Source organism: Eublepharis macularius, chromosome 14 (assembly GCF_028583425.1).
Source record: "Eublepharis macularius isolate TG4126 chromosome 14, MPM_Emac_v1.0, whole genome shotgun sequence".
NCBI classification, from domain to species: Eukaryota; Metazoa; Chordata; class Lepidosauria; order Squamata; family Eublepharidae; genus Eublepharis; species Eublepharis macularius.
The window spans coordinates 44939681-44964906 of NC_072803.1; the positions used below are offsets into that span (position 1 = coordinate 44939681).

Below are 25226 nucleotides of genomic sequence, written 5' to 3' on the forward strand. Positions count from 1 at the left end.
ATGGGGTGGGGTTCCCCAACACTTTTGAGGCTGCGGGCACCTTTGGAATATTGAGAGCGGATGGTGAGTGCCACTGCAAAATGGATTCCACAGGAGGCAGAGTCAAACCCAAAATAACTACCCCAGGAGGAGGTACCCAAACAGAAGACTCCCCTCCTCACACATCCCGGGAAGAAGGAAATCCTGAAGGGGGAATGGAACCGCACACTGGCTAAGGAAGGCCCAGCTGCATACCATTCTCCTCTTCTTCGAATGGAAAACTCTTTCATTGAAATGAAGGAAGCCAGTAAAAAGCTCTGCATTACAGTGGCCACACCTACTTTTTGAAAAGCTTGGTGGGCATCAAGGGAATACAGGTGGACATTCTGGCATCAACAGTAGGGTTCTCAGGTCCCTCCCAGTGGAAGGGAGGGACGTGGATTTAAGTGGCTCCTGTTCCAGACCACCATTTGTTGGATTCTTCTGCTGGTTTTTTTCTGCACTTCCCTCCTTGTGACTGGATAAGGCCCATTTACGTAGTATCTGGGGAGCAACCCACAAGGCATTCCACAAGAAACATGGTGGGAATTCTCCTGAAGGTGTAGCATGCCATGGAGTGAGGGGGCCGGCCTGGGAGACCCTAGAGGGAGCAGGGAGAGAGAGATTCTGACTATACTTTGCCATTCAGTGGATCGTGTCTGGGTCAGAGGACAACCTGGTTTACATCTGGAACCTCCAAACAAAAAGAGATTGTACAGAAGCTGCAAGGACACACAGGTGGGGAGCCAGCCCTTTCTTCATGGGGTCACCTTGCATTGCATAGCACTGGGAACTTCTTCAGCTGCTGCTTGGCTGCCTGGCATGGCTGGGGGCAACCCGGGGGCGCAAAGGCCTGCCCTGACTTATGAAGAAATGTTCTGAACTTGGAAGGCTGTGCTGTGAGGAAGACTGGAGGCTGTGCATGGATGCAGAGTCTAGAGGACTTGGGAGCAACACCGTTAAGTCCTGGGGCATTTTGTGGCATAAGCTTTGCCTGCAGGAAGCTGCCTTGTGACCACTGTTACCCTACAACCCACCCAGTTACATCTGTTGAGGCTGGCAGCAGCTCTCCAGTGCCTCTGCAGGGCCAACCACACTGCTGGCACGATTTCTCAAGCAGCCGATTAAGTGCCACAAATTATCAAATATGTAGTTTGCCAGTTGGGTTTTTTTTTTGCATCTGTGTCAGAAAGAGAGCTCAACTACAAGAGACAAATTACATGAGGACGCTTGCATGGAGGTTAGCCAGGATGCTGAGTTTTAAGAGAGATCAGGCTGTGTCAATATCCCCTTTCTACAGAGCCCGAAAAGATGGCTCATCAGAGGGTTTGTTTATTTCTCCTCCCCCTCCTAGAAGGGGAGGTGAAACGGACAGAGCCTTCCAGAGGCAAAATTGGCAAACCCTCTGAGGAGTGGTCTTTGCTGGCTCTGTAGAGAGAGGAAATTGACAAAGCCTTCCAATCTCTTTTAAAACTCAGCTTCTCGGCTATCATTGAGACTCCCTTCATGTGAGTGTCCTCGTCTAATTCGTCTTTTGTAGCTTAGCTCTCAGAGGCCAGTCCTACTGCCTCAAAGCCTTTATCCTTAAAGATGCTAGGGTTTGAGCATACGGCATACCACTGATGCCCCTTCTTGTAAAGGGGATGTGGCTATACTTCTATTGCGATCTTAATCACCTCAAGCTGCCTTATGCCACGTCCAGTGGGCTCAGTACTGTCTAGCAGTGGAATGGTGGTCTCTTTCCAAAGGCTGACTTGGGTGGTCCTTATAACGGGAGATGCCTGGGAGTGGATCTGTGACTTGCACACAAAGCTGATTGTTCTACAGCTGAGCTATAGCCGCACATCAGATGAATTATGCTCCACAATCAGCTTGGTCTTAGGATACAGTGAGACTGTTTATATCTGTCTAGTTCTTTATTTTGCTCTTCCACCAAGGAGCTTATTGCAGCATTCATGATTCTCCCCCAAGATATTCTCACAACAACTCTGTGAGATAGACTGAGGCTGGATGGTCCAGGGTCACCCAGGGAGCTTCCTGGATTTGAACCGGGCTCTCTCAGATCTTGGTTCAGCACTTGAACTCCTGGCTCCTACATCTGCTCACCTGTACTAAAGCTTGTGAGCAGTTAAGGAAGAGTTCTCATTCTTCAAAAGTTATATTGCCATGTCTGGGAAGCGGGCTAGGAAATGGCGTTCTGGCCTGGAAATGCTAGCTTTTGTGGCCAGGCTGCATTCATTTCTTGCAAGCGGATGATGCATGCTTGTCTCTTTCCCTGCAGATGTTGTGATCTCAACAGCTTGCCACCCAACAGAAAACATCATTGCCTCGGCAGCTCTAGAAAATGACAAAACAATTAAACTTTGGGAGAGTGACTGTTAAGCACTTCTGACATCACTTGAGACTGTGGGGGAGTATGAAAATGGGGTGTAATTTGTGTTTGTGTGTTTTTTTTTAAAGAAAACCGCAAGAACATTTCAACCCCGTTTGGCAAGGAAACTGAAGCAAGAATTTGCTCTTAACCTTGGCCCAAAGGCAACATGTTTTCATCTTCATAGATGCAGAGGAGTTAGCTGTGTTAGTCTGTGGTAGCAAAATCAAAAAGAGTCCAGTAGCACCTTTAAGACTAACCAATTTTATTGTAGCCTAAGCTTTCGAGAATCAAGTTCTCTTCGTCAGATGCATGGTACAGAAACTGTACCATGCATCTGACGAAGAGAACTTGATTCTCGAAAGCTTAGGCTACAATAAAATTGGTTAGTCTTAAAGGTGCTACTGGACTCTTTTTGATGTTTTCATCTGTGTCCCTCAGAGTGGGCAGCAGGAGTCAGGGATCAAAGGGCCTGTTTTCTCTGTTGATTTGCCCGATACATGAGGAGGGGCTCTTCCATGACAGGTTTCCCTTCTGTTGGGAACTCTGAAGTCTTTGTGCTAAGAGAAAGGGGGCTGCCCTCTGCTTGTCTTTTACAACTGGCAAGTCATGAGCTTAGAAATAAACTGGATCTCTTTCTGGATTTTCTTTACAAAAAGGTAGGCCTTGTCAATTGTATTTTAGATAGGGGTGTTATGTGGTTTAAGATGCCTCATACTTTTAAAAAAAGTATTTTTAACATGACCAAATGAGAGTACTTTGTGGTTCTGCTGTTACTTTTCCTTTTTGGTTCCTCTGTGCTCCATTTCAGGACTGCACAAGCCCTTCTGTGCACTGCTTCCCTTTCATTGTACGCGCCGATAGATGCTGTTGCAACCAGTCTTCAGGATCCTCCTCCTTTAATAATTCAAAAACCCACAGTCCTTGCTTGTAGTTATTGTACCTTTTTTACTTTTTAAAGTAATTCTGGCAAACTTCAGAATACTTGTACAGTTACGTCAATGTAAAAAAAACCCTAAAAGTTTTTTATCTTGAAAACGTCCTTGTAAAAACTTGTATTTGCTAACAGTATGGCTGTATCTTTTGCGGCGTTGGTATTCCTGCCCCCTCCCCTTTCCTCTTGATACACATCAGTCATGGTGACCATGTGCCATAATAAAAGGTGGGATTTTGTGTGGATGGCCAGAAGAGGAGTGAAGTGATATCTTGTGTCTCGGCTTATCTCCCAACCACTATTCCTAGAGCTGATGAAAGAGGAAGGCACATTTGAAAAGCAAAAAACACCTCTGGCTAATCTTCCTTAATCAATTGCACTTGTACTCTGCCTTTCTTCTAAAGAGTTATTTTCTGCTCTGTTCTAATTTTTTTTGCTCATAACCAGACTATCAGAGTAAGTAGGCAAAATTCAGCCTGCTTGGGGATTTGAACACAGCTTGCGCTGGTCCCAGTCCCGTACTTGAACCCATTCTATCCCATTCGCTTTGGGTCTTTGAAGGGTATCTTCATGACTTTATCTGCGGTATGAGTTTTTACCTTTTGTCACCTAAATCAGTTCAGCATTGTATGCTTTGGAAGCTCTTTAGCTGTGTGCCCCAACAATCTCTCTAACCTGACATCTCCTGATCATAAAATGATATAATCTGGAGTTCCTGCATGAGGCTGTTCCTCTTGTCCAGTTCCCTTCAAGCTTCCTGAGCAGCCCAGCTTAGCTTTAGCTTGGAAGCTAAGAAGGGGCATCCGTGGTTAATATTTGGATGGGAAGGAATATTGGAATTACTATGGCAAACCACCTCTGAAGGTCTTTTACCTGGCTATGAGTTGGTTGCAACTCTTAGGCATGTTCTTCCTCAGACTATCCTCACTCCACCCTTCAGATGGTGAATCCCAAGTACAGCTGAAGGATGAGCTACTTCCCACGTTCAGCACGCCTCCTTTCTTTTCAGTCTGCTACTAGACACTTTGCTGTCTTCCCTCCAGATTACAGAACATTTGGGGCATCGTTGTGTGCTTGGGTTAAGGTGCTGAAGAAAGCACAACTTGCATGGCGGGTACTATATATTTCTTTAAGGAATATGATAGCAAGAACCCTGTTAGTGGGCTCCTCTCTGCAGAAGTGGGGGCACTACTGGATAATTGTACATAATGTGCCAGTAATTAACACTTCATCGTCCAATCTTCTGTGCAGTCCCACATGGGAACTGCATGTGCACAGGCCATGCACAGAACAGTCGAACAACAGTTACAGGTCGGTACAACCCTGTTTTTCTCACACATTATGTTCTTGCAGTTACAACAGTCCTGTAAAGTAGGTCAGTATCATCCCTGTATTGTCCAGGGTGTGAGGTTGAATGGGAGTGGGTTTCCTTGAGGTCACCTAGCAAGTTCTTGGTTGACAAAGGCAAAATTTTAATGGGATGACCTCTCTCAGGCCACAGCTTATGTCCTTCATCTCTACCAAGCATGAGCATCCTACTTTCCTTTTCCACATTTGCACTCCATAGCTGGTTAGAGTTTCTTGGAGTTGCAGGTAAGAGGCAAACCAGAAGACAGTAGGCTTTTTGAGTGATGTATGTGCACTTGCAGAATTTTGGCAGCTATCTTTGTGCTTGCTTGTTTTTTTCAAGAAAAGGCTGAAATACAACATGAGCTTGATAGAACCCCCGCTCACCCCAAAGGCTGCACCAGCCTACCAGGAATGTGACAGAAACATGAATGCGACAGATTGAGAGTATGGAAATGTGAATTATCAGACAGATCGCTGCAGACATTGTGTGTGCCTTTGCAATTTCGGGGACAGCAAAACAACTGTCAGTTATCCAAACCTTGAAAAATGCAATCAAATCTGACCACTGATCAGTGACCAACCTAAAATCAGAACCCTGCCTACCTTGTATAAATCCTACCTAGTCTACACATGCCAAAGTTCTAATAACGTTTTGAAGTCTGTTAACAAGAATTGCAGTTAATCTCTTAAATATCCACATTTATGAAGGAAATGGGTAGAAAATTTGCAGATTTTCTTTGGAATCACAGTAATAAAACAGCAAAGTTGGCAATAAACCAGATTTATTACAAACTGAGTAGGAGGGACACAGTTCTCCCCCCCCCCCGCCTCACACACCCTAGTTTGTTCAGAGAAATGCTGTTTTCTGCACAATCTAATAAAAAAAAGAAACCCCATTTCATACAGTGAAGAAGGTATTCACTTTGTAAAAAGAGCAGTATCCATAAATAAATGAAACATTCTATCTAGTCCCTGTGATTGTTATGCATTAATAAGCCTAATCTATGAATATAAATAAAATTGTGTTTGCGGGTCAGACCACCAGTCCCGTTAGTCCTGCACTCTGTCCATGTTTTTCTTGTGTGCACCAGTTGCAATGCAGAGAGCCAGTGTGGAGCAGTGATTAGAGTGCTGGAGTAGGCACTGAGAGACCCAGGTTAAAATTCCCACTCTGCTATAGAAATGCACTGGGTGACCAGGGCCACCCTTCTCAACCTGTCCTTCCTCTCAGGGTTGTTGTGTGGATAAAATAAAGGACAAGAGAACAATGTCGGCCACTTTGCTTCCCCCTTGGGAAGAAAGGTGGGGCGTAAATAAGGGCCTTTGGCTTCATAAAATAAATGCAGTCCACTCTGCCAAGCATTTGGGCTCCAACAGGTGTCAGATTTTCACCAGTGGGGCACGAAGGAGATAGCCTTCCCAGTTCCCTCTTTGTTCTCATTCTGTGGTATTCAGAAATATACTGCTTTTAACCACTGGTGTTTCGTTGAGCGTGTATAAGCGCACTGTATGAAAGCTGTATTGGTAAACACAAACACAGCCAGTTTGGTGTAGTGGTTAAGAGCGCGGGACTCTAATCTGGAGAACCAAGTTTGATTCCTTACTCTTCCAGTTGAAGCCAGCTGGGTGACCTTGGGTCAGTCACTCACAGCTTCTAGCTCTCTCAGCCCCACTCACCTCGCAGGGTGTTTTGTTGTGGGGATAATAACATTCTTTGTAAACTGCTCTGAGTGGGTGTTAAGTCATCCTGAAGGGCGGTATATAAATCTAATATTATTATATATTATTATTTTAAAATCTAAAAATATTTTTCACACTGTGACACTGAGAGATCTCTGTCTTTTGGTGCTACACCCCTGAAGATGCCAGCCACAGCTGCTGGCGAAACGTCAGGAACTACAATGCCAAGACCACGGCTAAACAGCCTGGAAAATCCACAACCATCGTTCTCCGGCCGTGAAAGCCTTCGACAGTATATTAAAAATATAATTGTTTAAAATAAAATTGGTGGTTCATAGGAACGGCAAAAATAAAGTTCAGTGAGGTAGGATATAAAGCTAATACAAACAATAACATTCTCTATAAGCACAGTATTAATACCCTTTTTTTAAAAAAGCTTATGGAATAACATCAAGAGAAAGCTGAAGGGCTCGTTTTATGCTTTATGCAGAGCAGGAGTGTGCTAGATCTTGCCAAATAGTATGGTAGAAGTCGTCTGTTGCAAACATGAATTTACAAGACAACCCCTCCCTCTCAAAAAACGTGGTTAGATGCCACAAAGTAAGTGACAATGCCTTAACCATATGCGTGTTGTATAGGCCACTAGGACCTCTTCCATCCTTATCAAGGGGAGTGCTAACCTTCTCTCCTTTCATACAACACAAGAAAATAAATCTGAACAAAAAATTATTTAAACCTCTTACAATAGATGATTTATCAGTTATAGTGAATTTGGGGGGGGGGATGGTTTCCTAATGATTTTTAATGCATTTTTAATCGTTTTCATACTGTGGATATTTAATTAAAAAGATCGGGAATAAGGGGCATTTTCATAAGTAAACTACACCGTGAAATTTTTGTCCTGCAGCCGCTTCCAGAGCCTTAGCGCTAATAAGATGTATCATTTCACCCAATCGGAGTGCAGGACTGAAAACAGATTAGAATACTTGAGAGGAAGGGCGGGTCGCACGGGCAAGATCGTCCAACTCGAAAGAGCAAGAGTTTTAACTTGCCGTGTTTGCTGCGGCAAACCCCGCCCTCCCCCTTTTCCTTTTCCCGCTTCCAAAATGGTGGCTGCAATGAATCGCAGCCAGGAGGGAAGCTTTGCCGTTGAAAAGAGTGAGGCAGCCCCCTTCCCATCCCTTTAGAGAGGGCTGAAAGTCCGGAGCGTTGGACGTGCGAGTTCAGTGCGTCTGCAAGACCAGGTCCAGGGTGTGCAAGACTCGCGTACCGGCCGAAAAACATTCCTGGCGGAGGTTTAATCACTCTGGTTGCTAACCTCCAGGCGGGTCCTGAGGTTGCTCTCCTTCAGTCCCAGTTGCTGCTTTATACTCAGGTAATTGGTCCTGCTAGTTCAGTATTGTCTCCTTTGACTGGTATGGTGTCAGAATGTCTCTAATAAAATGCTTCCATGTAGCATTATTTGACAGGAGGCTCTTTTTTATTTCTCTGATTAACAGAAAATGCCTCCGACAAAAAATATACCTCCCTGTAGCAAAAGCTGACAAGAAGTGGTTTTTCATGCCCTGATTAACAGAAAATGTCTCCATGCAGCAGAATCTGACAAGAGGCTGTTTTTAATACAACTCTCCAGAATCTCCAGCAGGCTAACTGAAGTTTCACCTGGGACCCTTTTCACACCATGCCTGTGTCCTAATTCTAATCCAGAGCCTTTAATCTGCACCTATCAGTTTTTTTAGATATGAACATATGGTGCTGCCTTTCACTGCATCAGACCATTTGGCCATCTATCTCAGTATTATCCACTCTGTGTGCCGGCAGCTCTCTATGCTATCTAGTAGATAAAGGCCTGTCCCAGCAACTGTTACTACAGATGAAAGCTATAGCCACCCTTCTGTTATATTTTGAGAAAGGGTTTCAAAAGAAATGAATGAGGGAGGGAATCAGTCATTTTCTTACTGTCCACAGAAACTTCTATAATTCTTGTTGCCAAACCTATGTATTCCGACACTGTTAGCATGAGAAGCATCTACGCTGAAAAACGACAGTCTTTTAAAGTTCAGATGCATTAATCTGCTTGTATTGAACACTTTTGTTAGATTCGTAACAACTTCCTCGGGATATCCCTGGCCCCAGTTAAGAACTCTGTTATTGGGAATGTTGGCTGGACAGAGATGGATAGATCAGGCCAGTACAGTTCGGAGCACTACCCCTGGTGCTGGTGGGAGGCACCAACTACCACGTAGTGGTTTTTTTTAACCAGGCATTTTCCTCATATGAAAATAAGGCTTAAATGTAAGCCCCCACAAAGCCTGGAAGTTTAAAAAACCGAATTCTTAATAGGAACAAATTAATGTTACAGTTGGTGCAGTATATCCACAGGCCCTACCCCAGCTGAAGTACTTCCAGAGATATTTCTAACTGGAAATGCGAAGGATTGACCTTGGAAACATTTTGCAGGTACTCTGACACACTGAGCGGTTTATTTTTTGCAAATGTTACTAGCCACAGTGCAGTATCTTACCCTAGAAAGAGGAAGACGCAGGCAAAAGAAGAAAAGAGAGGCACAATCTCAGATGTTTCTGCTTTCTCATGATGGATTCTGGAAAGTCAATGGTGCAGGGTGGGGTATCTTCCCAAGGCAGATGGGATTAACCAGGAGGAAGAGCCAAGCAGCCTCAGCCTTTCTGGGAACAGCTTGTACAGCATGAAACCCCACACCCATTAATGCTTAAGGTCTGGACTCCAAAGCAAACCCTGAGAGGTGGAGGGCAAGATGTTTACAGAATACACAGCTTGCGTTTTCCTTCGAGGTGAAGCAAGTTCTCTGTCTTGCTGCAGAAGAGAATCTTGAAAAACAGGCTCCAGCTTTGATGTTTCTACAGATCTCTCCATGTTTGTAATAACACTCTGAAGGCATATCGAGTTTTTGGAGTTTTCTTTTTCTTCTGTCTCTGGCTGTTCCAATGCCTTTATCAACCGCCTAGAAGTTTCTCTCCAGCCCAAGACTGTGTGGTACCCTCAATAGATACTAAACACAAAGGCTCATTGGATCAAGTATCTTCTAGCTGCTGCTGTAATTTTTACATGTACCCAGGGCTTTTTTTCTGCTGGAACGTGGTAGAACAGAGTCCCAGCACCTCTTGAAAATGGTCACATGGCCAAGGAGGCGCGGAAGGCAATCTAAACTCCTCTCTGTCTGGAGATCAGGGGGCAGGGCCACCGGCCATGTGACCATTTTCACCGAGGGCAATTTAAACTTTTAAAAACTTCCCCTTGTTCCAGCTGACCCAAAGTGACGTCATTGTGCAGTCCTGAGTTCCACCACTGAGTTCCACCACCTCTTTCCCCAGAAAAAAAGCCCTGCATGTACCTGTATTTTGTACACACATAAATTATGATTATGATTTAAAGGTGCAAATGTTAAAAAGGGAGGTGGCATGTGATGTCTTTTGCCTTTAACTGTATCCTGAAATTAAACAGCAAAAGTTTTCCTAAGGTCTTATTGCTATGCTTATTTCAAAAAAGCACTGCAGAGAGGGCAGTGTCAAAAGTTGGTAACGCTGGAGGAGCAGATCTCAAGAGGGGGGAAGAGATTTTATAGAAACACACACACACACATTCTAGTGAGAAAAAGATCAAAGATTCTGACTAGGGACCTGAAATAGCACAAAACATGTAAGTATGCCAGACTACACTTTGAAGATTCATGCCGTACCTTTAATTAACTGCAGGATCAAGCCAGACTCCAGGTGTGTTGCACAAGTTACTGGCAGGGGACAGAAGGGGGAAAGATAGACGAGAAACCCCTGTTACCTTGTTTCCAATACAGAAGTAAAGTTAAGGGTACAGGGAGAATCTCTGTGTAATCTGGCCACCTGAGCAACACTCCTGCTCCAATGAACTTTTCAGCCACAATTACCGCTGTGACTTTGCCTGAGATCTTTCTCCAAGGAGTTCACAGCAACATACCAGAATCTCCTTTCCCCATTTTATTCTCACAACAACCCTGTGGGGTAGGTTAGGCTAAGAGGGAATGGCCCAAGGTCACCATGTAGTGTGTATCACAGCAGAGCAGGGCCTTGAACCCAGGTTCCCAGATCATAGTGCACCACTCTGTCCTCCATACCATATCACACCTGCCCCGAAACTGTTATTAGTCCTTTGGTTGTAGTGGTAGGGAGGATATAGGGCTAACTGAAACATGGAGGGGATAATTCAGATTGGGAAATTTACAGCAAAAACATTGGGAGATCCAATCACACATTTCTTAGGCAACCTAACATTTGGTCCTAAAATATACAAATGCAAGCTAGTTCATTTATTTTCTTTCTGTTGGCAACTCCAGTTGTATGAAACACAGAGAACATCTCTTTTTTTTTTCCTTCCTCCTTTGGGTCTAGGCCAAATTAAGCCTCTGAATGCACAGACCAGCTGAAAAAGGGGGGGGGGAATTACATGCAACTCTCCTTCCTTCTGTGCAATCCTTTGCAATCCCTCATGAGTGGGCAAGTAAAGGGATGTCATTATCCAGTCAACAGGCCCGAGGTATTTTTGTGCAATATTAAGGTAGAGAAAAACTGTCTCTAGGCCTCAAATTAGGATCATTACAAGCCAAAAAATAGCTCTTGCTAAGAGCTATTTAGATGAAACACCTGGAGAACTAGGCTGTGCATGCAAAAATTGCTGCCCACACTCACACAGGTAGAGGTAGCAGGGAGGGCGGACTGTCTGGCCCTAACATTATTAGGACTTGGCAAGCATTAGTTCAAGCTCTGACTGGCCCGGGGTTTGGGGAGCAGTCCACCTCCTTCCCGTTGGAGACAGTGGTTATGTATGTTTTCCTAGGGCTAAGCACAGCAAAAACCTTGCCGCTTCAAAGAAGATGCATCTGCTGTAGAATGCTTTCTGGTCACAAAGGATCTGGGGCACACCCCCTAGGGAGTACTACACACCAAGCATTTATTCAGTGGTGATGGTATCTCCCTTGTTGCAGACAGGATTGCTTTTTCCCTGAAGGATCAGGTGCACAGATTGGAAGACAAGATTAGTTACTGCCTTACATGTGAATGCTGTTGTGTGTAGGCACCTTTCACTAGTTTCAGCTGGCACATCAGCTACCGTCTTGCCTGGATAGAAAACAGTTTGCCTCTTTAAAACACTTACATTCTGCCTTTCTTCTATCGTAGAATTCTAGACAGTGCTCACAGGGGGAGTTCCCAGGAGGTCTTACAGCCAGGACTAACCAGGCCCAGAACTGCTTCATTTCAGCAAGGTTACCTACCTGCTTGTGCTCTGGTAACTTCCACTGTAACGCACAATACTTGGGGGTAACCTCTGAAGATGGTTCAGATACTTCAGTAGGGCCAGACTGTTAACTGAGGCTAGTCACCAGGAATGTGTTTCCACAACACAGAAAAAACTTCACTGGTTCCCAGTTTCATTAGAAGTTCTGCCATTGCTCTATGAACCTAAATTATCTAGAATCAGAGTATTTTAAGGACTGCTTAGTAGCATATGAAGGCTTGCAGTACAGGCCAAATGCCATCCCCCCTTGCTCCAGCTCTGCTTTTCCTGTCCTCTGCTCTGTCTCTTGCTGACCCACTTACTCATTTTTTTCTACCACCTCCCCTATTTGGTAAAACCTGCACCATTCTTCCTGTGGGGTTACCACTTTCCCTGCCCCTTCCCCTGCTCCTTTCTGCACATGCCAGCTCCCACCCCGCACGCCACCTTTCATATCTCCCACTTTCCACTGCCAATCTTGCCTACCCTGTGTCTCTCTTCTCCCCCAATCCCTTCTGCATCTTCATTCACCCCACTACACAGCCCTGCTTCCTCCTTTCCTTCTTCTTCTGTCCCATCATCAACTTATTTTCGCTTCCCTTTCCCTGTTCCAGCCCCTGTAATGTGTCCCCTCCCCTCTACTACTTCTGCCCCCACTTACTAGGGCTGCCAACTCCAGGATAGAGATGGGCACGAATCGAATTACGACCCCAAAAACGCACAAGCCAGGCTGGTTTGTGGTTCGCAAACCAGTGGTTCGTGGAAGCTCGTTTCCCCGAACGTCCACAAACATTCTACTGGTCTACTGGTTCATTTGGATCGTAAAGGGGCAGTTCAAATGGCCATTTCCTCAGGGAAATGGCCATATAAAATATTCTTACAGCTTGCAAGCAACAGGTCCCTTTAAACTATCAGCTGGCAGACGGCAGGGGGGGGATCCCCTCTTGCTGCCTGCCAGCTGATAGTTTAAAGGGACCTATCACTTGCAAGCTGCAGGACCCTTTAAACTGCCCAAGCCTCAGCCCCCAGCCCCAGCCCGATACCTTGCCCTGCAGGCCCATGGCATCCTCCCCCTCCTCCCGCGAGGGGTGGGAAGGTCATTTTTGGGCTCCTCCACCACCCTGTGGGCCCATGCAGTGGCAGAAGAGGCCAAAAATGGCCTTCCCACCCCTTGCAGGAGGAGGGGGAGGATGCTGCGGGCCCGCAGGGCAAGGTAAGTGTGGGGCTGGGGCTCGGGCTTGGGCAGTTTAAAGGGTGGCCATTTGAGGGGCAGGGAGGCTGTTTTCGGCCTCCTCCTCTGCCATGTGGGCCCACATCCCCCCTTTAAACTATCAGCTGGCAGGCAGCGAGGGGGGGGATCCCCCCTGCCAGCTATAGTTGAAATGGACCTGCCACTTGCAAGGCAGGAAAGGGCCCTTTAAACTGTCAAATGCCTCTTTCCCTGCCAACGCTAAGTGCCCGGAAAGGGGCATTTAAACCCCATGAACCACGAACCATGAACTGGTTCGTAAACTTGCCCCAGTTCATGCCAGTTCATGGTTCCCGGTTCATGAAAACCAAAGAAACCACAAACCTCATGGTTCGTTTTTTTTGTGGTTCGTGCCCATCTCTACTCCAGGATGAGAAATTCAGGGGAATTTGGGGTGGAGCCTAAAAGGATTGGGGAGGGGAAGGACCACAGCAGTATTTAATGCCATAGAGTTCACCCTCCGAAGTAGCCATTTTCTCCAAGGGAACTGATTTCTGGGAGATCTCCAAGTGCCACCTGGAGGTTGGCAACTGTACCACTGACCTCCTCCTGCTGGTGGCACTGTTTGTTGTGAGACATTTCTTGTGAATTGCTATGTCAACAGATTTTGGGATGTCAACACTTTTTCTCTTCTATAATGTCTCCTAACATTTAAAGGGAAGATAGTAATCCCAAAGTAATTTTTACATGGTATTTTTCTGTATGCCTTGTGTTTCCCCTGGGTTTGAAGAAACCTTCTCTCTAGCCATTTATGGCCCTGTTGTGCAATTTTTTTGCTGTGCCCTGGAAGGGCCACACCTCACAATTAGATATATAGATACAAGAGTCTCTTCTATGAATGCCTACAGCAGTGGAATTAAATGGGTATCTGTAGGACATAGGGCCCCTTCTGTGGTGGCACCGTGACTGCAGAACCCGCCCCACTTTCTGTGAAGATCTACCTGGATTCTCTATTACCTTATTTACTGTGCCAGGTGAAAATCCACTCATACTTTTAAAGCTAGGGTTGCCATCCTCCAGGTGGTGGCTAGAGATTTCACAGAATTGCAATAGATCTCCAGATGACATATTTTTAATTGGCTGTTGTATTGTTTTTCATCTTGATTGGAAGCTGATTTTAATACTTTACAAGTACAAAATCGGGGTAAAAAAATCATAAATAATCAGCAGTGGTTAAAGCGAAAAGGTTCAGAGGATCTAATAAAACCCTTGCTAAATTAGACCAATGGTCCTATGCCACCTAATCAACAACTTCCCTACAGAGGCTAACCAGTTGCCCCAGAATGCCTATAAGCAGTGCTCAAAGTCTTCCCACTTGTAGTTGCCTCTCAGAAACTACCATTTAAAGGTACACTGCTGCTAACCATGGAGGTTCTACCTAGCCATCGTGGCTAATGGCCATTGAGGGACATACCCTCCATGAATTTCTCTAATCCTCCTTTAAAGCTGTCTAAACAAGGAGTTGTCACTGCCCTTTTTAGCAATGATTTCTACAATTTAATTGTACATTGTATGACGAAGTACTTTTTTGTCTGTTCTACTGTCTTTCAACCATTGGGTATTATGGAAGTGGGAGAAAAATTCTCTCTTTCCACACTACGGAGTCTCAGGAATTTCTATATCATACTGAGAGATGGATGCATCTTATCTTTACAACTCATCTGCGAGTGCATATGGTGTTATTGCACACACCGGTGAGGCTCATTTTTGTACTGCTGGTAAGAGACAATAGAATAACTATGTTCTCTAGTGTATCTCTAACCTAACAAATAATTTAGTTGCTTTTAAGAGGCTGACGGGCTACAGCAGAATAAATGACGATCATAGCATATGAATTATAACTGTACTACTTTATTTATTAAAAATTCTATGCTCCCTTTCCACCCAAATAAAGACCTCCAAGATGGCAAACATTAAAAATTAAAACATTTTAATGTTCAAAACATGTAAAATAAAGTATATATACAATAATTCAATAAAAATATATAAAACATAACACTAAAAAGCAGGGAGGAGCCCAATAATAGTTACTGGGGATATGCCAAACATAAGAAAAAAGTCTTCACTGGCCAGTGGAAGACAACAATCAAGCGAGACAGATGAATTTCCCTTGAGAGGGGGTTCCAGAGTTTTGGTGCCAGAACCGAGAAGGCCCTTTCTCAGGTTGCCACTCGTCTAGCTGTAGATGGCAGATACTCCTTAGCATTTGCATAATGCTTTCAGGTGTTCAAAGCACTTCATATCCTTTATCTTGGTGCAATCTTCCCAACAAACAAATAAGAGTTAGTGAACCCACTCTTTGTATGGTCTAGTTTTCAGTAATATGTAATGGAGGGGAGCTTGGGCAGTAATCCCTCGTATGAAATTTGGGGTGAAGCATGCCTCTCTTTTTACCTGTTAAATCTTGATGGGTGATGTTTCACCCATGATGACATTTCCTCTTATGATCCATTTCTTTACCTGAGATTCCCTGAACCTATTTGTTGACCACCACCTGTGGCTATTTTGGCACTTTAAAAGGCACAAGTTGGAGGAAAGAGCTTTGTGCAGCAGCTCTGGCCCTCACAGCATTTCAAAAACACTTTGACAATGGTGATCATATGTAATCAATAAAGTGTAGTAAAGTCTGCAAGTTTGCACTCTAAAGGAAGGAAGGAACTGACAAAGGTAAAAAAGGGCGGGGGGGGGGGGAGAATAAGAAAAAACAGTGCCTTCCAAAGTTGATCAAGAGGCAATATAATTATCAGAGAAGCAGCTTGATTAAAAAATAACAACACTGTGAAGCAACAAGCAGAAAACAAACCTACCACCAAAATGCAGAGATAGCAGAACCCCAGTTTGGCAAACTAACCTCTAAGCCACCAGATTACTTTCCTGGAGGCAGGGGGGTGGCCATACCCTGTGGGGCCCCTAGACCCCCAAAAGAGAGGAGTGGGGTTGGGCCTGCCATGAGAAAACTGATTTGATTCAAGAGAATAAACTCACAAGTCCAAGTCCTCACACCATGCCCCAGACACAAATGTGTGTTTTGTCCCATCCTTCTATGGCCTAGTGACAACAAAGTCTTTGACATTATCCTGAGACCCTTGAGAGCTTTTATTGCCGTTCTGCATGAATCACCCGCCCATCATCAGTGAAACAATATGAAAAGTTCCTTTAGGTCCTTGCTGAACGTTACCCACAGATCTCACAGTGGAAATCTTCTGAGCAGCTGCGCCTTTTTCCTCTTCCTCAGGTCACTGCAAAAACAGGTCTGGAACTCATGGGTTATCTAGAACCCACTTGGCTTTTAGTGAATGCGAGCATTCCCACATTTGTTGAATGGGTGGTTTCTGTGTGAAGTAAATTCTCTCTTCCTGCTGGGAAGAAAGCTGGGTCCGTCTTTCTCAGAGCAGTTTCATTTCCCGAAGAACTGGATCGAGCCTTGAAGCTCCGGGTACCTGAGGGAGCCTCACACAGTTGGTTCTCAGCATAGTCACTGCTGCTGGCCCTGTCCGGCATCTCTGGTATAGTCTCCTCCATCAGGATTTGCAGAAGAAGCACACCAACAAAAAAGAAAAGCCATCGTTTGATAGGGTCAGCCTCTTTTGGGAGGGTACGTTTTTTCACCAGTGGAGGGTATAGCACTCTGCTAGGCTTTCTGCCTCTGCGGGCTGGATATCCTGGAGGCTTTGCCGAAATCTGTGATGCTGGACGGCTCTCAAAAGTTTCGATCACAGAAGGTCTTCTGGAATGTGGTGTGTCTGCCTCGAAGGGCATTTCACTGGCCAAGGCATCCATTTGCTACCGTGGAAGAATTCCAGAGACTGTGGAAATCCAACGGCAACTTGTCTCGGTTGAAAAGGATGATATTAATAAATGCTATCCAAAACTTCCATCTGTGGCTTGTTAAGGCATAACATTTAAGGATGGAAAGGAGCAAGGCTCTTGCTGTGATTTTTTTAGCCTCTCAGAGGAAAGCTTATCTGATTGTCTTTTTCCTGGGCTATAAATACTTTATTTGCCTAGTGGAGTTGGCCTGGGAGGAGCCTTTCTGACTCACAGGTGACTCTGCATAGCATCTGCCCCAAAACATTCACCTGTTCACACCCACGGGTGGGGATGGCTACTGAGGCCGGGGGCTTCCGACTTGCTGCTTCTAGCAAAATGCTTGAACATAGGGTGGGGCTTTGAAATACCATGTGTCCCATTTTGCCAAGTACTAGCCCGCAGTCTTGAATTTTTGCCCAAGCTTTGTGTATAGGACATGTGTACCAAGCAACAAGTCAGCTAGGATGCTGTGCAACCATAGTTCTGAATTTACCTCTGTAATCGTGGGCAATGTTTTGCCTTCACTAGCTGCTGCTTTGGGATCTAGAAATAGTGTGGTCGATAAATTAATGAATAAATTTGAACCAGAAAGATGTGAGTTCAAATCCTGTTTGGCACGGAACCTTGGTCAACTCAGAATGGAAATACACATTGCAAATTACCTGGGGATGCACACATGCAGGATTTTATGTGTTGTCCTCAATACGTGTACAGGCTATTCTTGCTCGGCATACGTGAATGCTGCTTTCATGGGAGCTCCCTTTGTGTGATTGCGTCTGCAAGTGATTCTAGAGGGCAGAGCACCAATTCAGTTCAGTTTTTGCTGCAACAACAAGCACTGTAGGCTCCTTTGACTTGCCAATTTGCATTTCTTAAAGGTGTGAGAAAGTGCTGAGATCTGCATTTCAATGGATGGATGTGGAAGGTGGGGGAAACTGGGATACTTTTAGAAGTTGAGGAGGAACTGATATCGAATGTGTGAATGTATTCATGCGGAGCAAATTGAAGTGTGACACTGCAAGTGAGTGCTTGGAAAGTTGGAGGGGGAGCACATGAAATGAGGTTCACTTGAGTTTCCCTAGGTACTTAGTAACATGTATTTCCACCTTCACTTTCTTGCTCTAGCCTATCTCACAGAATTGTTGTGTGGTGAACATACGAAGCTGCTGAATCGTACCAGATTGGACTTTTGGGTAATACCTTTTGCTCAGTATGGTATACTTTGCCTTGGCAATGGCTCTTAAAGGTGTCAGGAAGAAAAGAGCTTTCCCATCACCAGCTTCACACTTTGTTACAGTGGCTGACCTTGATGGGAAGGGTTGCAGCTCAGTGGCAGAGCAAGGTCATGTGCATGAACAAGGTCCTCAGCTCAGGTCCTAATGCTGCACCGACCAAAATACTTGAAGGACTTTCTCTCCCTATCTACCCATGTGACGATGATGGCTGCTCCCACCAATTTTTATTGAAAATGAATGCAGTGGGTAAGATCAACCTTGGCCCATCCTCAGAATGTGGTTGTAGTGGCCCCCACCGTGGAATGGCCTCATGGAGAAGGTCAAAATAGTGTCTTGGCTGTTGGTTTTCGGGAGGGCATGAAAAGGGAGACTTTTATGGAAATTTGGTGTGGGGCTTAGGTAATGCTGAGAGCAGTCTTAAGCAGGTCTACTCAGAATCCTACTCAGGTCTATTCAATAGGGATTACTCCTAGGAAAATGTGCTTAGCATTGCACTTATTGGGCTTTTATGATGTGTGCATGATGTGGTTTTCTTTCTTGTTCTAGGTATATTGGTATACTGTTTGATATTTTATTGATTTAAATAAAATTGTAGGCTTTCTGATCGCTCATTGGTAAAAAGATGTGGGACAGAAATTCTTGAAATAAAATTAATTAAATTAATGGTTGTTGTGGGTTTTCCGGGCTGTATTGCCGTGGTCTTGGCATTGTAGTTCCTGACGTTTCGCCAGCAGCTGTGGCTGGCATCTTCAGAGGTGTAGCACCAAAAGACAGAGATCTCTCAGTGCTATACCTCTGAAGATGCCAGCCACAGCTGCTGGCGAAACGTCACGAACTACAATGCCAAGACCACGGCAATACAGCCCGGAAAACCCACAACAACCATCTTTCTCCAGCTGTGAAAGCCTTCGACAATAATTAAATTAAGTTAATCCTTATATTTTAATGTCTGTCTGGTCTATCTCAGTAGGAGCCAGGTGCTGGAAGATTGCTGTAGTTGACATCCTCCTTTTTTGGTGTAAAACACTTACATCCCTGCTTTTATTTATTTAAATGATTTATATTCTGCCTCATAATAAAAGTACTTGATGTATTGTCGAAGGCTTTCACGGCCGGAGAACGATGGTTGTTGTGGGTTTTCCGGGCTGTATTGCCGTGGTCTTGGCATTGTAGTTCCTGACGTTTCGCCAGCAGCTGTGGCTGGCATCTTCAGAGGTGTAGCACCAAAAGACAGAGATCTCTCAGTGTCACAGTGTGGAAAAGATGTAGGTCATTTGTATCTACTCAGGAGGGGTGGGGTTGAGCTGAGTCATCCTGTAAGAGTTTCCCAGGGTGTGGAATGCTAATGGCGGGAGGCTTCACTGTATCCTGAGGAGGTTCTTTTGCATATGGATTGGTACTTGATGTGCTAATCTTCTCTGCAGGGCTATTGTCGGGGATAGAATGTTTTGTTAGCCTGGTGTTTTTCAGAACTGGAAACCATGCTCTGTTCATTCTTAAGGTTTCTTCTTTCCTGTTGAAGTTTTGCTTATGTAGTTTACTTGATGTAGTTTAGAGCCATGTTACATTTATCTGATCCCTAGATCCCTAAATCTACAGTGCAGTCCTAAGCAGGTCCCATCAAGTGGTTTAGAAGGCTATAAATGTGCTTAAAATTGCACTGTGCATTACATATCAGATCACAGAGCCTCAGCACCTCATGCAAGTCCATCTCCTGCAAAGAAAGACCTTCCAGCAGCAGGCAGGCAGTGGGTTCTCCTTGCAAGGCATCCCCTTGTTTTTCCTTCTTCAATCGCCCTTCAGTTGATAAAGTGCTAGAGATGGTTTGAGGAGTAAGACCACAAAACAGGCCCTTTCCCCCATCTACCTTCACAATCAAGAGGAGTTAATCGTGTTAGTCTGCAGTAGCAAAATAGCAAAGAGTCCAGCAGCACCTTTAAGACTAACCAACTTTATTGTAGCATAAGCTTTGGAGAGCCACAGCTGTCTTCGTCAGATGCATCTGACGAAGAGAGCTGTGGCTCTCAAAAGCTTATGCTACAATAAAGTTGGTTAGTCTTAAAGGTGCTGCTGGACTCTTTGCTATTTTACCTTCACAATGTGGCCATTTCCCCACGTTCTTAAAATAGCGTGACACTCACCAAACAGTAGTGGCTTCTTCACGTGATTTCTGATGTCACCTGTTTACAAAACGGATGCAGGCAGTTACGATTCCGTTTTCATGTCAGAATCATAACTGCCTGCATCCGTTTTGTAGATGGGTGACATCAGAAACTGCGCAAGGAAACTGCTAGCATTTGGTGAGGGTTGTGCTATTTTAAGAACATGGGGAAATGGCCTGTGTCTGGCTGAAGGAGTTACGCTGGATTTTATTGGCTTAGGTCATAGTGGCCGTTTCCACACGGCTTACCTTGTTCCAGAAAACAGCGAGAAATTGTGCGAGAAGACGCTGTTATCATGTCTTCTTGCTCAATAAATGTCTTCTCGCGAGATTTCGTACGAGATTTTGCTGTTTTCCGGAACAAGGTAAGCCGTGTGGAAACAGCCAGTGTGAAGATTCCTTTAACTCGGCTTAGTTGTGCTGCCTCCTCCCACCTCAAAGGGTTCTGGTTATAATCATATGTTTAAAAGCCAGGTGGGTACGGTATTTTTCTCCCCAACAAGTCTCTCTCAACTGTTGGAGGTAGAGGCTCATGCCTAACGTGTACCAGGAGCTTCACGAAGGACAGCAGGTGGCTCATCTCGTGTAGCTTAACTTCAACAGGCTTAGAAGAATATAACTCTGCTTAGAATTGCACTGCTACCTTCACAAAGCAACAGCCAATGGAGAAGAGTCCAATACAGATCAGTTTGCCAACTCCAACTTGAGAGATTCCTGAAGGTTTGAGGTGGTGCTTGGGGAGGGCTGAAATTTGAAAGGCAAGGGAGATCAGTGGAGGTGCGGTGTCACAGAGTTCACCTTCCAAAGTTGCTATTTCCTCCAGTGGAGTTAGTCTTTGTAGTCTGGAGAGCAATTGTAATTCCAGAAGAAAACTATGATTCTTAAGAAGCTGACGTCCAAGGTATCACATTACACTTTTCTGTGTTGCTGGAGAATCATCGCATGCAGCTATCCCTGAGCAAAAGGTCCAAGACCTAATCAATTTGCAAAATGCAATCCTTTGCAGTGTTACTGCCCCTTGATTTCAGCTGGCTTAGGGCCAAATGACATCATCACACAGGGCATGGCCACCCCACCCCCCCGGAGCAGTCCTGCAATTCGGGCTTGCCTCCCTGCCCCTTACCAGGCAGCCCTCCACAGCAGTCGCCCACAGCACCACTGCCATCTCGGTGCGCTCCTCAGCTGCAGGACAGCTAGCTAGCTCAGCACCCAGCAAGCCAGTTGCCCCGTCAGTGCAGCAGGTGGCCAGGGTGCTGCGGGTGGCCTCCCACAGATGGAGCACAGGCTCTCCTCAGTGTGGCACCCCCCCAAAAATTATGTGCCTAGGGCAACTGCCTCTCTTTCTCCCCCCCCCCCATGCTACACCACTGCTCATGGCCATCACAAGGATCCACTGCCATTTAAAAGTCATTTAAAAATGCTGCAATGGTCCAGTCCTGATCAGGACCACAGTGTAGCAGGGTCAGGTACTGTTGTGTCCCCCCCACGTGCCAAAACGGCCACACACACTCACATACACCATGGCTGTTTTGGCACTTGAAAAGGCACTGAGGGGGGCAAATTAGGATGCGTCCCTTGCAGCAATTTAAAATAACTTTAATATGGCAGTGGTGGCCTCAGCTGCCATGTGGACGCCATTATGTCAAGTTTGGCCCTTAGCCAATCTGCATAGGATGGAACTGTTAGCCCCTTAACTAGCTCCAAATTGCTGCATCAGTACTGGCAGCTTTGAAGTGATATTAGCATGGCAACTTCTTCCTTTTGAAGTCTCCCATGAGGGGGTGTTAACCTAGAACACTGTAAAATGGATTGCAGTACAAGATCAGTGTGATCGCCATTACAGCCAAGCCAGGGCAGCATATAAGGTTCTTCAGGTGTCTAGGTTCAAGGAAGGTCCTTCATTCCAGGAACAGGAAGCTAAACAGAAGGGACGGCATGGGCTCTGTATCGCCCATGTCAAATATCCCAAGAATGTGGTAAAGTCTTTTTTAAAATCATGCTTGGATAACTCCATTGTTGGGGAGGATTAATCTATCAGTTAAGAGTATCTACGAACTGAGATATCTCAACTGGGTGGCAACGGTGTTAGGTCATTTAATTTCTTTTTCAAGGGACCTACCAGAACATAAGGTGAAGTCACCCTGGCTCCAGTCTCGGCTAGCATGACTGCTGACTTCATTTATCAAAAAAAGGGTCAAAAGGCTCTAAGCTGTTGTGTTAGGTCTTTGTCTTTGCTTGGAAACCAGCAGGTTACGGGAATTACGAATGTCCTTCAAGAAGGATCAGCACCCTCTAACTGCTTCTGACAGCATGGGACCTAGACTAGGAGGAGGCCGAAGGGGTCATCCAATGTTAGCACAGTTATGCTCCTCAGGTGCCGTGCGCGCGCACACACACACGGATCACTGGGAGTCTGTTATGAGGTAGGGAGAGGGAGAAGGACAGAGGACAATGCTTGCTGGGATGATGGATGTTAATAAACTCCCCTGGATGTAACAGGGAAATAGTGACCTGCTGGCAAAAAATGATTGACATGTGGGAAGCCAGTCAACAAGGGCAACCCATCCCCAGTAGCTGTTAAGGGCACAGGAGTCCTGCCAAGGAAAGAGATGGCAACTCTAATTGTTTTCCTGAGCTCTGGCATCTGCATTAACGCCCTGTTAGTTTCCAGTCTCAGTTCAAGGTGCTGGTTTCTTCCCAGTAGCAATAAATATTAATGATATTTTATTTAGTTGGGGTGTTTTTTAGCTTGTTGTTTTAAACATTGCCATGGTATTCTGAGCCTTACAGACGAGGGGTGGGTGGGTTGGCAATTTTGAAACAGATAAGCAAAGCAACTTTCTGTTTCTGGGCCAAGGTAAGGGTGCAGGCAAGCAGATGTGAGGGATCCAGATGTTGCTGTTACCAACGCTGTGTGTTAACAGCACTTTGTGAAGCATGTGAGAGGGAGGAGGGAGGAAATTTGTTCTGCCTACACAATCTGTTGAAGCCCAGGGCATTCCAAGGCACACCGCCCTCCATTTGCAAGCTTTGGTGAGATTGCTACGTGATACTTCATTTTAACAGAACACCTTGGAGCCATTAAGCTCCCTTCCTTCTTCCCCTTTCTTCTTATGCCAGTGAACCTTTCATTCCCAAAGGGGGGAGAGTTGGGTCATTCCCCAGCAGAGTGCCTGACCTTACTCACATCCCCTTGTACCCACTCATTTGGAGGAGCAGCTTCTTTCAATTGCTTAGTGTGGCCATACACACCAGATGGCATGCACCCTGCATCCTCCTCAGCTGCCCACTTTGGCCAGTGTGCTGTGGATGAACCGAAGGCATGAGTGTTGGGAACATTGAGATGACTAAAGCTATGAGTCTGGTGGTGTGTTTCCACCCCAGGCTCCTCCCTGTGTCTGCATGATCCACGTACACTTGCAAGTTTCCTGTTGGGAATTCAGTTCCCAAGTGTGTGGTGCTCGATTCAGATCGGAACTGTGGAGGGAAGGTACTTATGCCTCCTTGTCTATATTCAGAGCCAGTTTGGTGTTGTGGTTAAGAGTGTCAGGACTCTAATCTGGAGAACTGGGTTTGATTCCCCACTCCTCTGCTTGAAGCCAGCTGGGTGACTTTCGGTCAGTCACAGCTCTCTCAGAGCTCTTTCAGCCCCATCCACCTCACAGGGTGATTGTTGTGAGGATAATAATAACACACATTTTGTAAACTGCTCTGAGTGTGGTAAGTTGTCCTGAAGGGCAGTATATAACTCAAATGTTATTATTGTTATGTTGTTGTTATTGATTTCTAGACTAGAAACAGACCCTGGGGGAGTGCTAAGTGCCCTGTTGGGGAAACCTTTTGTGTACATATGCTAATGGCATATGCTAATGAGTTATGCTAATGTGTTATGCTAATGAGTTCCTACAGCTCTTTTTCTATGAAATGACCCCTGCTCGCAACGTAAAATGTCAGGGTCTTTAGGAAGAAAACTGACATAAAGAGCTACCAGCCCTCCCTGGTATGATGCAGTATCACCGCTTCAGACGATCAAACAGTAGTAACCCAGTTGCCAACCTGGCAAGGATCAGGTGACACAAGAAGCCAATGCGGTTCCACCTGGTCCTATAAAGCTCCTGACAACTCATCAGCAGTCCTGACAATTTCCTCTGCTACATCTCATGGGGTCCCTTGTCACACTTCTGCTTGCCATCAATTCTTTCTTCTGGAAACTCTTTGCTTAGCAAACCAACAGCACGTCCCAGTCAAAAGTGCTTTGCAAAGCAGACAGGTGAATCAGCTCCTTCTGCTTCTCGTGCCCTTCATGACTCATTTGTTTGATAATGATTGTAATTAATTTCAAAAGATAGATGCCCTCCTGCAGGAAACGCTCTTGTGCTTGACCAGACAAATGCCAGGCCCGTGTGGGTTTTATTTAAAGTCTGTTTGTGGTTTGCTATTTTTAGAGCAAAGTTATTATTAATATGCCGCTGCCGGCGGTGCAGAAAATGCCGTGCTGCATCAAAAATAAAATATATATGAGTCAACACACCTGCTTCATCCACTCACCTGCCCCAGTTCCAGAATTATTGCGTAAGGTGGTGTATGTAAAAGAGGGTTTCTTTTTAAAAAGTGTCATTGGCAGGCAAAGTTACAGGTTGCTTCCTGGGTACAAAAGCCAAGTGGAACATGTGGCTTTAAAACTACTTGACACAGGCGAGATGCCACAGGTGAACTTTCAGTAGTCACATCTAGAGGAGTTAGCCGTGTTAGTCTGTAGTAGCAAAATAGTAAAGAGTCGAGTAGCACCTTTAAGACTAACCAACTTTACTGTAGCATAAGCTTTCGAGAACCACAGCTCTCTTCATCAGATGCAGGGTTGGTGTCATTGGTCAGTATAGGTGGCTGGCTGCCCAGTTAAACTGACCTACCCTGCCCTGTTGTCATGCAGCAGGATGCTACAGACTTCGCCATCTGTTCCTCCTCTCCTTGGGAGATGGTGCAGGGGCTTCTGCAGGCAATTCCTGATTTCCTGTGGGAGCACAGTACAGAGAGCCATGGATTGTGGCTCTCCCAAGTTACTTTTAGCGCTGTTGGAACTGATGGGGTTTAAAGGAGTATGAAGGAGTCATGTTGGGCTCTTTCATCTTCAG

At 45.4% G+C, this 25226-nt stretch overlaps 1 non-coding gene across 1 annotated transcript; it reads right to left on the bottom strand.

Moving 5' to 3' along the window:
* Positions 1–6927: 6927 nt before the first annotated feature.
* On the bottom strand, positions 6928–7055 carry LOC129342757 (U6atac minor spliceosomal RNA). The gene has a single exon (XR_008598250.1). It is a non-coding gene; the product is annotated as a U6atac minor spliceosomal RNA (small nuclear RNA).
* Between the last annotated feature and the right edge of the window lie 18171 nt (positions 7056–25226).